We start from the raw sequence: 17,926 nt of genomic DNA, 5'->3' as shown, positions 1-17,926 counted from the left end.
CTTTCGACTCAGTTATCCTAGCAAGAACTCCTGTTGAGCTGCAGCAAGCACTAGACAGATACTGTGCCTTCATGTTAAGCCTAAACCTGACCCTGAATGTAAAAAAAACATATACCATGCATGCGTGGAAAAGTACTGCAAAGACCAAAAGATTGTTTGTTAAAGGAGAGGTACTGGACAGAACTGCAACATACCCATATTTGGGGATTGTAATAGATGAAAAATTTAAATGGAAGGCAGCGATTAATGCAAGGAAATTGGCCTTTCTGAGAGCAACCACAGCGCTAAAATCATTTGCACAAAGATTAGGCCAGAGACCACCATTGGAACTATTAAAAATATACAATGCTAAATGTGTTAGTACTGCCACGTATGGGGCGGGGATATGGGGTCTTGTGAATGTGGATGAATTGCAAAAAATAGAAAACTCTTTTGTAAGATATTTACTTGGTGTACCGAAGAGTTCTTCCACATATGCCTGCCACCTAGAGCTGGGCATAGACTACATAACAGACACCATAAAAACCCAGCCAGTAATGTTGTGGCGCCGAATTTGGGTAACTGAACAATGTCATCTAACAAGATCAATTATACAAGACATTTTGACACTTGATCACTGGGGAAGGATTACATGGTTAACATATGTTAAAGCTCTATTAACAGACTTAGGGTACGAATTTTTTTTCGTTCAACCGCTAATGCTAACTGAGATCTCTAAGGCGGACTTAAAAAAAGCATGTCTGGTACATTTGCAACAGATACGCCTACTAAAAGAGGTACAGAAACCATCTGTTCAACAGAGCTTATTAGCCTAGACTGTGTTCTCCATCGAACCTTATTTGTTGTACAGTTTAACCCAATTTGAAAAAATGTTGCTGACTCGTTTTAGACTCAATATGTTTCATTTAATGGTCTCTTTTCCCACTCAAAATGATTGGTTATCAAAATCAATCCCATGTCCCTGCGATTCTGTTTCATTACAATCGACCATACATACAATTTTATTCTGTAAATTATATATAGAACCACGAAAGCGCTGGTTACTGCCCATACTGAAAATCTGGGGGCTGCGCCAATGTCGCCCAGCATATTTGGCGCTTCAGTATCTCGAAGATGAAAAAATAGCAAAAGCGATGGTGCGCTTTCTTAAATTTTGTATCCGTCATCGCCTAAATCTTTGAAAAAGATACATTTATCTTTTTGCCTAAATCAAGGATTGAAGAAGACATTGTAAAAACTGCACGATATGGTCCAAGTTTTATGAATTGAGATTTTTTATTCAAACTGTTTTTTATTGTATAATAACAATTATATTTTAAACTTTAACTAATTTTTAACTTGTGATAATGTGTATAAAGTGTATGACATGAACTTTTATGGTGTTTCTACAAATTTGAACAACCGAATAAAGTCGATTTGATTGATTGACTCAGTTAGTGGCCTGCTTGTCGGAGCACTCTCCTTTCGTCGATCTCAAATTGTACCCCTCCTTGGATGGTACCGTGGGGTCGGGAGACTCTGCCAATTCAAGTGTCTCTGTTTGTGGATAGCAAATTTGGGCTGGTCGGTCTTTGGTCAGGAGTTCTTCTTGGCTGTTCACTTCTCCCGGGGCCGTCAGTGTTGGAGGTATCTTCTTGCAGTGGTGCGCATGCACCCAGTTCTTCTTTCCTCCCACTCGAAGGGCAGTTCGGGTGGTAATCAGGACCTGCAAGGGGCCCGTCCACCTGGGTTCTAGACTCTTCGACATCTGGACATTTCGAGTCAGCACAAAGTCCCCAGGCTGGATATCATGTCCTGGGCCCCTGGACACGTCGGGAATGGCATGCAGCACCTGTTGGTGGATAAGAGCTAGTTCGCTCGTCAATTTGTACAGGTAATCAGACATTAGTATGTACGGGACATCGTGGATGGAGGTTGGCTTTGGTGCCGCCCAAATGTTCATGGGTCTGCCAAAGACCACTTCATAGGGGGTCAGTCGGTGTTTTGTTGCGGTGGAGCGCATTGATAGCAATGCCAGTGGGAGAGCGTCTGGCCATTTCAACCCAGTTGTGGCGACTATTTTTGCTAGCTTCAGCTTTAGTGTCTCTCTACCAGTCCCGCTGATTGGGGGTGGAAAACGGCGTGGAACTTTTGCTTCACCCCCAACCCCTTCAATATGTTTTGTATAACTTCTGCTACAAAGTGGGGGCCATTGTCGCTCCATAAAATTCTACAAAGGCCATATAGAGGGAAGAATTCTTTTAGTAACATCTTCGCTGTGGCTAAGGTGGTGTTGTCGCTGGTGGGGTAAACCTCCACCCATTTACTAAAAGCGCACACAATCACCAGTACGTATTTAAGACCACGGCACCTTTTCTAGCTGGATGTAGTCCATTTGGAGGACTTCAAAGGGATGGTCGGGGACTCCAAACCCTTCCCGTGGCACTACGGCCCTTTTCCCTGGGTTGTGTTGCAGGCATACTATGCATTGCTGTACTAGTCGTTTTGCTGATTCTGCTATCTTACTGTTATGCCATACTCTGGTGATCAGTTCGGTCATGGGGGCAGATCCGATGTGTGCGGGTAAATGTGCCATGGTCAATATAGGGATCAGATAGGCATTTGGTAGCAGCCATTTGTCCCCGTCTTGTGTCCTCCAGCAGCCTTCCTCGTCTTTTAGTCCCACCCGAGCCCATTCAGTCAGTTCGTCCTGTGTGCTTGTCATTTGTATGTCCCTTACAGTCGTTCTAGCATCAGTCCATTGTTCTGTTTGTGACCTGGTCACGTACATCCGTGTCGTGGTTCTGTCCTGGGCTGTGGTTCGGGCAGTAATGTCAGCTAGTGCGCTTCCCTGGCCAATGAGATCGGTCACTTTCTGGTGAGCCTGGCACTGAATTACTGCCAACTGCTTGGGGAGGAGGACTGCTTCTGTTAAGGCTGAGACTAGATCTCCATGTAGGATGGGTGTGCCATGTGATGTCAGGAACCCTCTTTCCCTCCAAAGGAGCCCAAAATTATGAACCACCCCAAAGACATACTGGCTATCAGTGTATATGTTGACTGTCGTGCCAGCCGCTAAAATACACGCTCGTGTAAGGGCAATGAGCTCTGCTGCTTGTGCGGATCGTTGAGCAATGAGGGCTGTCTCTAGGATGGTTCGGGCTGTGGTTACGGCATATGCTGCTGAGGTGGTGCCATCGGGAAGTTTGAAAGCAAGGGGGAGTCAGGTCCTGGGACGTGTAGTCGGCTGGACCATAAGTTATAGTAAGAGTGAAATATACCCAATTAACCGAGGAGTATCACTTGTTTTTTCCTGAAAAAGAGAGGATATAAAATAGTGTGCAGTTGGCAAAGTGTTCTTTTATACTATCGGGAAGTTTGAGGCACGAGCCGTCTACGTTCCCCATCGGGCTCTGAAAAGGCAGTGTCTCGGAGATCTACTGTACTCTTTGTCTGTTCGTCAGTGAGGGTCACGCAATCGTGTAGTGGAGTCACACCAGGGTCATTTTTGGGTAGGGGTAACAATGTGGCTGGATTGAGAGTGGTGCATTGCTTCAGGGTGATGTGTGGTGCTAACAGGGCCAACTCATAACCTTTCAATCGTGCACTAGTCAAGTGTTGGGTTTTGGTCTGGTTTAGTAGCGTGTCGACTGCATGGGGTACTAACACGGTGATTGGGTTGGAGAGCACTATTCCTTCGCTCTGGCGTATGGATACTGCTGCAGCTGCCACAGCGCGCAAGCACGCTGGCAACGCTCTAGCTACTGGGTTGAGGGTGGCAGAGAAGTATGCACAAGGGCGATGTTTGTGACCAATTGATTGCGCTAAGACAGACAATGCACATCCCTCCCTTTCATGTGGGTAGAGGAAGAATGGTTTGAAGTAATCCGGGGTGCCTAGAACAGGTGCTGAACAAAGGGCATCTCGCAATTCTTTGAATGCTGACTGGCATTCGGGTGTCCAGGGGAAAGGTGAGGGGGTGTCTTTGGCTAGAAGGGAGAGAAGGAGTTTGACAATGAGGCTAAAGTTCGGTAACCACTGTCGGCAGAAGGAGGTGAGGCCTATCAGAGAGCGGACTTGCTTCTGATTCTTGGGAACGGGAGTGTCTAGAATTGCCTGGATCCTGTCGGGTGTGAGCTTCCTCCCTTCTTTCGATAAGAGGTGACCTAAATATGTTACCTGTGGTTTGAAGAACTGCAATTTCTTTCGAGAAACGCTGTGGCCATTCTCTGCAAAGAAGCGTAGGAGTTGGATGGTGGCTGCGACGGCTAGTGGAGTGGTGTCTGCTGCTAGGAGGATATCGTCTACATACTGTATCAACACCACTCCGTCTGGTAATTGAACGGCATCTAACTGTCTCTTGAGCGCCTGGCTATAGATGCTCGGGCTCTCTGTGTACCCCTGGGGTGCTCGACAAAATCTATATGAGCGGGATCTTAGAGTGAATCCGAAAAGATAGCGACTGTCTGGGTGAATGGGTATGGAGAAGAAGGCATTTTTGAGATCAATAACGGTGAAAGTGGTAGCAGTTGACGGAATTGGGGTCAGGATGGTGGTGATGTCAGAAACTACTGGGTACTGTGGTACAACTATTTTGTTAATCTCCCGCAGGTCGATGATGAAGCGGTAGGCTTTTCCATCTCCCTCTCCCTGTCTCTTTATGATCGGTAAAATAGCACTATTACAAACATTGCTCACTACCTCTTCTACCACTCCTGCCTCTACTAGTGACTGTATGATTTCGGTCAAGGCTTTCTCGCCCTCTGGCGATATCTTATACTGGGGTATTCTCGGTAAGGTTACGTCTGGTCGTATTGTCACATGTACTGGGTCAATCATCATTCGTCCTACGTCAGAATCAGCCCTAGCCCACAGATGCGAGGGTAAAGTGTCTAGTAGGGATATGTCTGCCTCAGAAATAGGATACATGTGTTGGGATGGATTATCTCTCGGGTATTGGTCATTGTCATATAAAATGACTCGTACTCCGTCAGGCGAACACCTGATAGTCGCACGGAAATGTTTCAGTAAATCGAGACCCATAATGGCGTCTGGGGTGTTGGAGGAGAGAAGGAACGTCGTGTCGATAACATTGTTTTCAAGTTTGAAGAGGATTGGTCTGGACAAAGGGTTGGTGGAGGGCGTACCGTCCAATCCTATTGAGGTTATGTGTGAGCCAGACAAGGGTGCCCTTGGAATCAGTCGTTTGGTTAGCGCACTACTGTTGCTCCTGTGTCTACCAAAAATGTCGACTCTGTGCCCAGGACCTTTGCGGTGACATAAGGGCCTTGCTGGTCAGCATAGAGCTCGACTGGATCCCTCCCTTGCCCCTGGCTATCCTATGCAAAGTCATACATATTGTCGTAATCTGTCTGTTGGCACTGGTTCTGTCTAGGGCGGTCAAACGTGTTCACTCTTCCTGGCCTACCTTCGCTAGCTTCGTTCGCATACCCTCTTCCACGTCCTCTTCCTCCCTGTTCATGTGGTATTTCTCTCATTTCTCTGCCTCTACTAGCCCTTAAGAAGGCTGGGCACTGAGATTTCCAGTGTCCATATTCCTTGCAGAATGCACATTGGTCTTGTCCTAAGTCCTGGCGTCGTACATACGGTGTCACTGAGTCATTTCTAGGTGGTTGTACTCTAGGGACATTTGTTGGTATCCTCCTTTGTATGGTTCCGGTCCTGTATTCACCCCTTGGAGTTGGGCTATCATTTCTCTTTCCTTTAAGTCTTTCTTTTTCTTTTCTGTGGCTCTGTCATTCTCGTTCTTCTGATGCTCATAATACTGGGCCATTTGGAGAATAGCCGCAGGCTTAGAGGCTGCCCAACTACTTTCGCTAGTCTGCAATTTCTGGGATACCTCCGGTAGTAATCCTTTAACATAATTCTGCACGAATAAGTGGTGTCCGGTCGCAGTGGACATGTCCTGTCCACTGTAGTCGGAGAACACTGTTTTGAATCTCGAGAAATACTCCGAAACATCCTCTTGTGGTTTCTGGTGGCACGCTGTCACTATGGACCAGTCTATCTTTTTCTCTGGTATCAATGTTTTTACTTTCTGCACTATTTTATCGGGGAGGTCCAATATAGCTTTAACTGGTTTTTGGCCAGGATTCCGCTGCTTGTCTAATTTGTCAAGTTGTTCAAAGGTATGACCGATGTGGTTTATCTTCCTGATCTGCTTCCACACATCGGCCGGCAAACATAACCCGAAGAACAAGTCAATGTCGGCAAGTGTCATTATCGTGAACCCCAAAGCGGTACTTAGTTCAGTGTAAAAGGCAGTGGAATTCTTCCGTAAATCTGGAAGAGATTTACGGAATGTCAGGATGTCCTGCCTGTCCCATGGCTGATACACCCAATTGTACACCACCCTCCCTTTAGCGTCCTGGTGATTTATGTCGTCATGAGTCCCTTGTCCTCTAGGGGGGACCCAATACGGGGCAGCCTCTTTTATCGGCATCATGTTATCTGGCTTCTCTATTAGGGGAGTTACTGGCTTCAATGCTCTGTCTGCATCTATCCGTCCTTGTTCTACGAGATGGCGGAATACTTCTAACGTGGACAAGAAGAGTTCTTCTACCTCGCTGTCGTTCTCGTCTCCTATGTCCACTTTTCTATAAAGAGCCATTAACCTCCCTGGTCCTACATCCTGATATTTCTCCTCATAGGCAGTAAGTGCGTAGTAGCAGAAGCGCACAATGAAGAATCGCTTGTGGCTTGCGTCATAAGAATTGCATATGTCTGTCACATACTCTTCTGTTTCTCTCCTACTCACAAGGGTTTTGACTATCTTGTCAATGTTTGCCCGCTCTTGCGTACTTAATCGTGGAACCCTGGGTAACCCTTTTTCTATTGGTCCTATTACCCCTAATGTGTTCGTTGATGAGGCACTTGGTGCAAGTGGCTCGATTGGCAGGAAACGATCGTGGCATCTCCGCTGGTACCTTGTTGTTCTTGTTGCTGTACTACGGAATGATTAGGGGCATAAGGAGGTGGCATGTAAATAATCGGGGGACCCAATAAGAGGTCATCGTTTATTCTTTGCTTAGCCGGTTACTCTGGGTACAGAGTTGAAGGTGTTCTAACAGGGCACTGGCCTGATATTTTTGCTTCTTGTTCTCTTTTCTCGTTCTCTCTTTCTTTGATATCATCTTCTAACTTTTCACAGTTCTGGTAAGAAGACTTTCGTGTTTCCTTATCCTGTCTGGCTTCATCTCTTTTCTTTCTTTGTATTGCTTCTTTCCGCCAGAGGCCAAAGTTGTCGAGCATGGCTGGTGTAGTTTTCTTTTTAAAGAGCGCTATTTCTAAGATTTCTATTTTTGCGAGATCGAAAGATCCTGTCAGTGGCCACTGATTTACCCGGTCCTTTCTAGTATATTTGTGCCATGGTTTGCTGTAAGGAACGATGGCTACTCCATATTTGACATACATGTCCTTGTTAGGGGTGCCTTCCGGCGGTGCTGGATGACTGACCACTAACAAACGGTCCGTTCCAAAACAATCAAACAATTTTGAGAAGACAGGCATGACGTACAGGCGATCAAAATAAATATCTCAATAGGTCGTGGACAAAGGTCCGCACTACCTGTCCTTCCCTGCCTGCAAAGAGGGAATATTCCTATTCTACGCTTGTTTGCAAGCAGGGAATACCTCAATTACTATCAATAACTTCAAAGAACGGAATACTAGTATTCGAGCAAACAATTTCAATACAATCAGACAATCAGTTTTATCGTATATCACGACCTTACCCAGACCGTTAAGAAAAGTTTCTTTGTCGCCCCCTTCCAGCGCCCATTTGTCCTCTTACTCCAAAAATGCGGCGTTCCTGTAAGGTCCCAGTCAGGACCGCAGGTCACTCGAGAGAGGTCCGTTCGGAACCAGTGAAGTTCGGATGATCGGCCGCCAGACGAGGGTCTCTTTCAGGCAGATGCACTTCACGATCGTTGCAGATGTTCACTCCGTCGTTAGGACCTCTCTCACCGGACCCAAGTGTCACTGATGGGCCCCATGTTGGATGCCAATTGATGAAAAGCTGCGAGACTCCCAAGACTTTCGATGCCGCTTGGTGCAAACCACCTCTAATTCACCTTAAGATTTAGCGATCAAATAACGAGGCAGGCGCTGGTAATTGGAAGGCGAAGAACAGGTTTATTTCTCTAGAGGAGAACACCGGGGCTATCATCAGGAGGTGCTCTAACTGCATCTCTGAGGCCTGGCCTTTTATAGGTTTCTCTTGTTACTTTATTGCATGGTCATACATTCCTGGCATCAGTTTATTACATAGTGAAACATCCTTGGAATCCCCGCTTTACGCTAGGTCCCACACATATCCAGCAGCAAATGTCCCCCCACACCCGGATCTTACAGATGATCGATATCTCGCAGCTGGACATTCCGACAGGACCTAAAACACATGGGATCGGTCAGATCAAATGGGTCGAGTCACAGATTAAATTCCCGCCCCTTTGTTGGTGAAGCAAGTTCTGTCGTTACGTGGGCAATAAACTAGGCCCGCAGGGGTTGGTTAGCGCCTGGGACCGGATTGAGTAGCCAGGTGAAGTGGAGGAGGTTATCAGAGGGGCCTGATGGAGTGCAGAAGATGAAAGGACAAGTGCGTTTGGTGCGGGAAGTGGCTCTAGGGTATTGTCATGCTGACATGGTTTTACGACCCCGGTAAGCGTGCTCGGGTTTAGTCAGGGCGCGGGGGGATGAGGGCAGCCGGGGTGATGCGCAGGTGACCAGCAATGTGGGAAATGGCTGCAGAGACTAAGATGGTTGCCGCTTACGCGCTCGTAGGGGCCTTCGTTACACAAGATGGCGCCAGCAATGTTAATATTTATCGTCTTATATTCAACATCCCCCTCTTTACACAACATTCTCTGCCTCTGCAGTGTACAGTGTAAACACCTTTCCACAGCATTCTCTGCCTCTGCAGTGTACAGTGCACCTCCCCCTCTTTACACAGCATTACCTGCCTCTGAAGGATACAGTGCACCTCCCCCTCTTTACACAGCATTCTCTACCTCTGCCGTGTACAGTGCAAACATCTTTCCACAGCATTCCCTGATTCTGCAGTGTGCAGTGCACACCGCTCTATCCACAGAAATCCCTGCCTCTGCAGTGTACAGTGCACATCCATCTTTCTGTATCAATCCCTGCCTCTGCAGAGTACACACCTCCCGTTTTCCACAGTAATCCCTGCCTCTGCAGTGTACCCTGCACACCCCTCTTCTATAGAGATCCCTGCCTCTGCAGTGTACAGTGCACCTCCCCCTCTTTACACAGCATTCCCTGCCTTTGCAGGATACAGTGCACCTCCCCCTCTTTACACAGCATTCTCTGCCTCTGCCGTGTACAGTGCAAACACCTTTCCACAGCATTGCCTGCCTCTGCAGTGTACAGTGCTCACCCCTCTATCCACAGAAATGCCTGCCTCTGCAGTGTACAGTGCACCTCCCCCTCTTTCCACAGCATTCTCTGCCTCTGCCGTGTACAGTGCAAACACCTTTCCACAGCATTGCCTGCCTCTGCAGTGTACAGTGCTCACCCCTCTATCCACAGAAATCCCTGCCTCTGCAGTGTACAGTGCACCTCCCCCTCTTTCCACAGCATTCTCTGCCTCTGCCGTGTACAGTGCAAACACCTTTCCACAGCATTCTCTGCCTCTGCAGTGTACAGTGCACCTCCCCCTCTTTACACAGCATTCCCTGCCTCTGCAGGATACAGTGCACCTTCCCCTCTTTACACAGCATTCCCTGCCTCTGCAGTGTACAGTGTACATCCCTCTTTCTGTACCAATCCCTGCCTCTGCAGAGTACCCACCTCCCTCTTTCCACAGTAATCCCTGCCTCTGCAGTATACAGCACACATTCCTCTTTTCTTTCTTAAATTATTTTTTTATTAGATTTTTATACATGTACATCCCCTCAATCGCTATCCCACCGCCCACCCCGAACTCAGATCTGCCGAGCACAAACAAATTATAGTTTTCATTTTGTTAAATATTACATCATTAGTATTGTAACAAATACCTTAGGGAGAGAAAAAACATCGTTTAGTGCAGAAGATAGTACATCACCAACCGAATCTATATAGATATTAGCATGAATTAAACATTCTCTGCCTGTCTTTGTGACCATTGCATTAACTGATCCCATATTGCAAGTCCTTTTTTAAGTTTATTACGCCCCTTTCTTTTATATATGGCTACCTCTAAACTGCAAGAGGCCAGCAGTCGAGATCTCCATTGTTGGAACACCGGTGGATTTGAATCCAGCCACGCTGACGCTATACATAATCTGAAAACCGCCATTGCCACGAATATCAGCCCCCGCATTTATTTTGGTCGTTCTGAGTTAGCAAAACCTAGCATTATTTAATCGGCAGAAATTTCTATTCTTGTGTTAAATACCTCTGATAAAAAAACTGAAACATCATTCACTAGCTTCGTTAATACATCACATGTAGCGAATATATGTACGCTGTCAGCTTTGAATAACGCACATCTAGGACATGCTGTTCCTTTTCCTGTCCCCCATTTAGCGATTTTGCATGGAGTATCATATAAAAAAAAAAAGGTTTTATAATATTGAGCTTGCAGTTTTGTGGACATTAAACAGGACTGAAATAGTTCGAAGGAGTGATAGTTTCGGCTGAAACTCCAAGTTTAACCTGCCATTTTGTAATATATTTATCCATATTGTCGGGTAACATACGTTCCACAATTCATACATTTCTCCAATTTTTATATTTATCTTTTTAGACAGGTTCTCCATTATCTGAAAGACTTGAAATTTTAGGCCCCCACCACCTTTCTTCCAAAGAAAATCCCGGATTTGTAAATATTTTAAAAAATCCAGATAATCTAGATTATACTTCATCTGCAATTCCTCAAAAGACTTCAATCCTAAAATGGAATAAAAACAGCCTAGTTGTGTGATCCCTCTCTGTACCCATCTCTCCATACATGTGTTGTTAAAGATCCCTGGGAGATTATTGTTTTTATTGTTTTTATTCCAAAACTTATAAATGCCAGATATAGACTTACATCTGACCTTCTTAAAGTAACTATCGTTCACATGTCGCTGTAAACATCCTCTGTTTTTATCACCTAATAAGAGTTCTTGTGGTGTTGGAATATTCCCTTCACTTCTAACGTCTGTCGTGAATATTAGACTAACACAACACAGTATTTCAGTGTGGTGGCCCAATAATATAATTTAATGTTAGGCAATGCCATTCCCCCTCTATCTTTAGGTAGGGTGATGAATCGTAGTGCTCTTCGAGGCCTCTTGTATCCCCATAAGAACCTGGAAAACATACTATCTATGTCTTTAAACATTTGTGAAGGGAATTCCAGACAAATGCCCTAAAAAAATATAAAAATCTGGGTAAAAAAAGCATTTCAAGTTACATCTGCCCTCGATGGATAGATGTAAATTATTAAACCAAATCATATCCTTTTTTGTACGTTGTATTAGTGGAACAATAATATTATTAACTAAATTCTCTATTTTGGCGGTTATGCTAACACCCAGATAAATAGCTTTCTCTGTAAGCCGCTCATCCCGCATCTCAATTTTACTATTGGTGATAATCTGGGTTTTGCCTTGATTTGGTTTATAACCTGATACCTCGCCAAAGATTTTAGCTTCTTCTTCAATTACACCAATTGAATTCATAGGGTCACTAGTAACCAACGCGATATCATCCGCATATGCCAGCGTTGTTGTGGCTTGATCTCTTATCCAAATAGGTGGAATTAACGCGTTATTATCTAGTCTCGAAATAAAAGGATCGATATATATCGCAAATAAAACAGGAGAACATGGACACCCCTGTCTTGTCTCTCTAGTGATGGGCAATGGTTCAGATACTGACCCATTAACCATTACGACAGCCGATGGATCCCGATACAACATCTGCATCGCTTTGATAAAAGGTTCCCCAATACCACTCCTTGCCATGACAGTCCAGAGATATTTCCAGGAGCCCCGATCGAAAGCCTTTTCGGCTTCTAATAATATAAGTGCCATAGGGTCTCCTGTAACCTCAGACCAGTCAAACAATGAGATCACCCTGGGAATATGATCGGTTGTAGCTCTTCCTGGCATATACCCATGCTGTCGTTTAGATACAATTTTATGTATATTCGGGGCCAAGCGGTCAGCTAATAGCTTGGCATACATTTTAGAATCCTCAGTTATTAATGTTATAGGGCGATAAGACCCAAGTTCAGTAGGATCTTTATGTTTTTTAACAAAAACAATATTTTGGCCAGGGACCATGATCCCGGAGGTCGTCCCCCCTGAAATATATGTGTGACCAGGTCTGACAATGTATTATTTAACCGTGGGGAATATTTGACATAAAATTCAGTGGGAATCTCATCCATGCGCGCCGCTTTACCTGGAGCTAGATTATTTATTGAGAGAAGAATTTCCTCCCACTGCGGAATAGCATCCATACTTTCTGTATCGTTAGTCTCTAATCTTAAACATCTATTTTGGTCTATATATTCCTCGATTGACTCCTGTTGTATATCTATATCCCTACATAGATCCTGATAATATCTTTGAAACGCAGTTCTTATTGCATTGGGATCTGTCCTTAGCCCAACCTCTGGATCCCAAATTGCCTTGATAAAATTAGCTGTGCTTTGTTCTCGGGTGCGTACTGCCAGCTGATGTCCAACCTGTTTACTTAGTTCGTAAAAAAATCCTTATGCATTGTAGCTCTATCTATGGCTCTTACACCGCGCCTTGAGACCCTCACGGGTAAGTAGTGCGCTTTACAAATGCTATGATTGATTGATTGATTACCTTTAGTTTACCACTAATACAATTGTTAGCTATTGCAACCGCCTTAATTCATTTTCAACTTCCCTTCCCTCCTGGACAGCTTTTATTAGTCCTTCCTCCGCAATAGCTATATAATTCTGTAGTACCTTCATTTCTTGTTTGATTTCTTTATTAGCATTTAATGAAAATCGTAGTGTTTCCCCTCTGATCCCAGCTTTTAGGGCATCCCAGACTATATCGATTGGTGCACTACCTATATTATCTTGCAAAATTCTGGGGATCCAATGCCGCATATAATCACAGTACTTCTCATTAACCAATAATGCTCTTTCAAACGTCCATGTTTTCATATTATGCTTCGTTAATCCAAGTTCAATAGTTAAAAGAAGAGGATTGTGGTCAGAGAGTGCTCTTGGTAGCTTTTCTATTGTACAGCTAGCTACTAGCATGTTAGAAACCAAAATATAATCCAGTCTTTCATGTTTTACATGTGAATGGGAATAATGAGTAAATCCAGGATCCGCCGGATGTTCTGCTTGCCAGCAATCTATCAAGCCATGGGTTTGACATAAATTCTTAAAAGCTTGAAATACTCTTGGCTTACTGCCCTTGTATTGAAAGCCTGAGTCGGCTGACCAGTCACTTGGTAAATTTAGATTGAAATCACCACAGATTATCACTGGGAGAGACCAATGGACAAGCTCATTAGATATATGATCCAGTACTTCTGGGTCATTGCTAATATTACTGTATATTGTGCAGTCATTTTCATACCATTATTCTGTTGACACTCTGTAATAGCCCAGCATCCGTATTTATCGGATGAGGAGCACATAAATGGTGTCCTACCCCCTTTCACCAATATAGCTTACTCCTTGTGTTGAGGCAGTGACCACCCTGAAGCCCAATTTATTAAGTAGATGGATTTGTGACCCCTTAATGTGTGTTTCTTGTATACAGAGAATATTAACCCCTGTCAATTGTAACCCAACAGACACTCTTTGCCTTTTATTTTCATTGTTGAGGCCACAAATATTGACAGTCAAAATGTTCAACTTAGCCATACTGATGCTTTTCCGTCCGGAGTATACATTTTATTATCCCCTCTCCCCTGATTTTGTTTAAATATTTTCTCCCTTTATTCATTGTTTCTATATCAACATTTGAACTTTTTTGAATCAACGTTACCCCTGGTCTGAGATTCTCCCCCATCCTCTCCTCTCCCGGTCCCTTCTGCCTCCCAACTCCCACCAGCATATAGGCAATCAGGCTCAGTCCGTAGCCTGTTTTAATAGCATCTGTCTCATCCTCAACCCACCCCTGTCGCCCTCCCTGCTCTTATGATTACAAACATATATATTTTTTTAGCAAACATAATCAAATTTCACTTAAAAGGTGTTCCCTTGCCAAAACAAAGCACAGACCATATAATTACATAATATTTAGTAAGTGGGGGATAGCTACATTAGTTCATGTTCGTTTGCAAAAGCCTAATGATTATTCTCATTAGCCCCCATTTTCCCCGCTACAATTTCCTCCAGTACTTTCTGCGCTTGTGTCTCACACGTAAAATAATAGTTCTGTCCTTGAAAAATGACTTTTAGCTTAGCAGGATAGACTGATGCACCCATTTTCTTGAATTGCGCCATCAACTGCCTGAGCCGTCACCTCCTCTCCACTGTTGCATGTGCGAAATCTGATTTGACAAAATACGAAAAACTCTCCCAGCTCCTTTTCTTGTTAGGTCTTGCCAGTTTGAACACCGTTTGTCGGAGCAGAAAATTCCCCAAAAAGATTAAAATTGCTCTTGGATACGATTGGTCATTCGGACTATGTCTAGATATAGTTAGAGGAAATCTGTGTACCCGCTGGATTTCTTTATCCCAGTCCCATTGTGCAAGTTCGGGAAGAGAGTTCCTTAACAGATTTATTGTAAATTTCCTGATGTCATTGCCCTCGCTATTCTCCGGTATTCCTAGCAGCCTTAGATTGTTGGGGCATTGCCGATTTTCTGCCTCTTCCAACTTCCATATTACATCCTTCAGAGTACTTTCTTGAGATGTTGTTTTTTCAGGCTATCCACTGTGGTTTCTAACACCTCTGTTCGATTTTCCACCATACTTAGCCTCTCCACGATTTCTGTGCACCTTTTCCCAACTTTTCTAATTGAACCTTGTAGTTTTTTTTTATGCCAGCTAGGCTTGCAGATTGTCCAGTTTAACTTCATCTTGAAATGATCGAAGGGACTGTAGGATCAGGGATAGGGATGGTTCTCCAGGCAGTCCGAAGTCTTTCTGTCCGGACAAACCTGTCAGTAGTTTTCTAGGTGGTTTCACAGTCTCATGTATTCCATTACCTAGCAGCGTCTGTGTATCCAAATAATCCCAGCCTAGTTCACCCTCTTCCTCTCCCTCTTTCCGCCTCTGACCACTCTTTTTTTTTCCATCTGATAGCCTCTTAGTTTTCCTAGGTACCCTTTTTTCTCCTTGCTGACTACAATTGCTTGTGGATGTATCCTCATCCCCCTCCTCTTTACTGCTTGTACTTGAAACCACATTTTCAGACTCCCCAGATTCCTCATTCAGAGAGTAAAAACTTTCCAAAGTATCTGGAGACAAATATCCCATCTCATGATTTTTTCCCCCCTGTATTTCTTTTTCAGTCGGAGTAGTTTGGCCATTAATATTGGTAATTTCCATTCCATTTGGGGCTCTTGTTGCTATTGCAGCCTCAGATATCTCCGCTTCCATAATAGGGGGTCCATAATCGGGGTATTAGCTTTGATTAGAAGAGCTCCCCCCCCCTCGGTGATCGCCTAAGCACAACTCTGGCGTTCCTAATATGGCTGTCTCACCGTTTGAACCCCATGACAACCGTCCCATTCCGATTTCCGCCATCATATCCGGGGTAGTGCTGACAGCTTGCGGGTCTGCAACACATGTTTCCGCACCGGTAGGGGTTTCAATTGAGGTATCAGTTGTGTCCTTTATCTGCTCTTGCTCCTTTTCAAATTCAAATTCATTTGCACCTTTGACTGGAAACAAGCTCGTTATAGCTATCTGTTTTTTATTTTGATCACCAGTTACAATACCTTTTGATATAGAGCTTTTGTTACCTTCTAGTTTACCCCCCTTACCGGTACGCGGCTCGTGTTTTTCACGTCAATGTCCGTTTTGCCAAGCGCGTCTTGCTCCGAACGCCTCAAGCCGCCATGAGTTCTCCTGTCTGTGCACTGATCTGTCCGGCGTCTGCGATGCTAGGCAACACCAATGCTACGTCGATAGTTCCCCAGCGGGCAGCCGCCGGCAGTAGGAGCCGAGCGAGAGATTCCCAGCGTCCGTACCGGTCCTTGCCTCGCTCGTGCTTCTCCACAAATCGTCAAACACCCGGACTGCGGCAGCCTCTGCACCATCCAGTCAACATATGCCAACCATCGCTTTGTCTGCGCATAGCCAGTGCTACTCGGTAGAAAACCTCATCGATTCAGGGAGAGACAAGGAGGTGAGTATCAGAGGACTCACTCAGGTGCCATCTTGCCTCTGGGTTCGCACATCCCTCTTTTCATAGCAATCCCTGTCTCTGCAGTGTACAGTGCACACCCCTCTTTTCATAGGAAGCCCTGCCTCTGTGGGGTACAGTGCACCCCCCTCTTCATAGCAATCCCTGCCTCTGCAGTGTACAGTGCAACCCCCTCTTCATCGCAATCCCTGCCTCTGCAGTGTACAGTGCAACCCCCTCTTCATCGCAATCCCTGCCTCTGCAATGTACAGTGCTCCCCCCTCTTCATAGCAATCCCTGCCTCTGCAGTGTACAGTACACCCCCCTCTTCATAACAATCCCTGCCTCTGCAGCGTACACACATCCCGCTTTTCATAGCAATCCCTGCCTCTGCAGTGTACAGTGCACCCCCTCTTCATAGCAATCCCTGCCTCTGCAGTGTACAGTGCACCCCCTCTTCATAGCAATCCCTGCCTCTTCAGTGTACACACATTCCTCTTTTCATAGCAATCCCCGCCTCTGCAGTGTACAGTGCACCCCCTCTTCATAGCAATCCCTGCCTCTGCAGTGTACAGTGCACCCCCTCTTCATAGCAATCCATGCCTCTGCAGTGTACAGTGTAGACCTCTTTCCACAGCACTCGCTGCGTCTGCTGTGTACAGTGCCTCCCTCTTTCCACAGCAAGCCCTGCCTTTGCAGTGTACAGTGCACACCTCTCTTTTCACAGTAATCCCTGCCTCTGCAGCGTACACACCTCCCTCTTTTATAACAATCCCTGCCTCTGCAGTGTGCAGTGCACCCCCCTGTTCATAGCAATCTCTGACTCTGCAGTATACAGTGTACACCCCTTTCCACAGCACTCGCTGCGTCTGCTGTGGACAGTGCTTCCCCTCTTTTCCAAGCAATCCCTGTCTCTGCAGTGTACAGTGCACACCCCTCTTTTCATAGCAAGCCCTGCTTTTGCAGTGTAAAGTACACACCCCTCTTTCCACAGTAATCCCTGCCTATGCAGTGTACACACATCCCTCTTTTTATAGCAAGTCCTGCCTTTACAGTGTACAGATTTAAGTGTGCTACTCACCCAAGAGGGTCTCAAGGCGCAGGGGGATGGAAGGGAAGCAGATCCGGTCAGTCGAAGAGCCAGGTATTGAGGGTCTTCCTGAAGATGTGCAGGGTGGGGGCATGTCTGATGTCGATCGGGAGCTCGTTCCAGGTCTTGCCACGATGTAGGAGAAGGTTCTTCCACCCGTTTGTGCTCTGCAGATGTGTGGGCGTTCAGCAAGGGCGCAGTCGGCTGATTGGAGGTTCCCTTTTGGGTATGTGGAAGGAGATTCTATCATTGAGATATTGTGGTCCGGTGTTGTGGAGGCATTTGTAGGCGTGGGTGAGTATCTTGAATGTTACTCTTTTCTCAACGGAGAGACAGTGGAGGTTCCGCAGGTGTTGGGTGATGTGCTTATGCCAAAGGATGCAGAGGACAAGTCTGGCTACGGTTTTCTGTATGGTCTGGAGTTTGGGTCACCACCTATGTCACTTCCTATGACCAGACCTCCTGAGCATTTCATGTTGGAATAGGTTAAAAGGGTGGGACCCACAGGGTAAGTGGCAACTCCCTACATCACTTACTGGTGGGTCACTTACTA

The sequence above is a fragment of the Lissotriton helveticus genome, chromosome 7, assembly GCF_964261635.1.
Source record: "Lissotriton helveticus chromosome 7, aLisHel1.1, whole genome shotgun sequence".
Classification (NCBI taxonomy): domain Eukaryota; kingdom Metazoa; phylum Chordata; class Amphibia; order Caudata; family Salamandridae; genus Lissotriton; species Lissotriton helveticus.
This window is presented reverse-complemented; position numbering follows the sequence as displayed.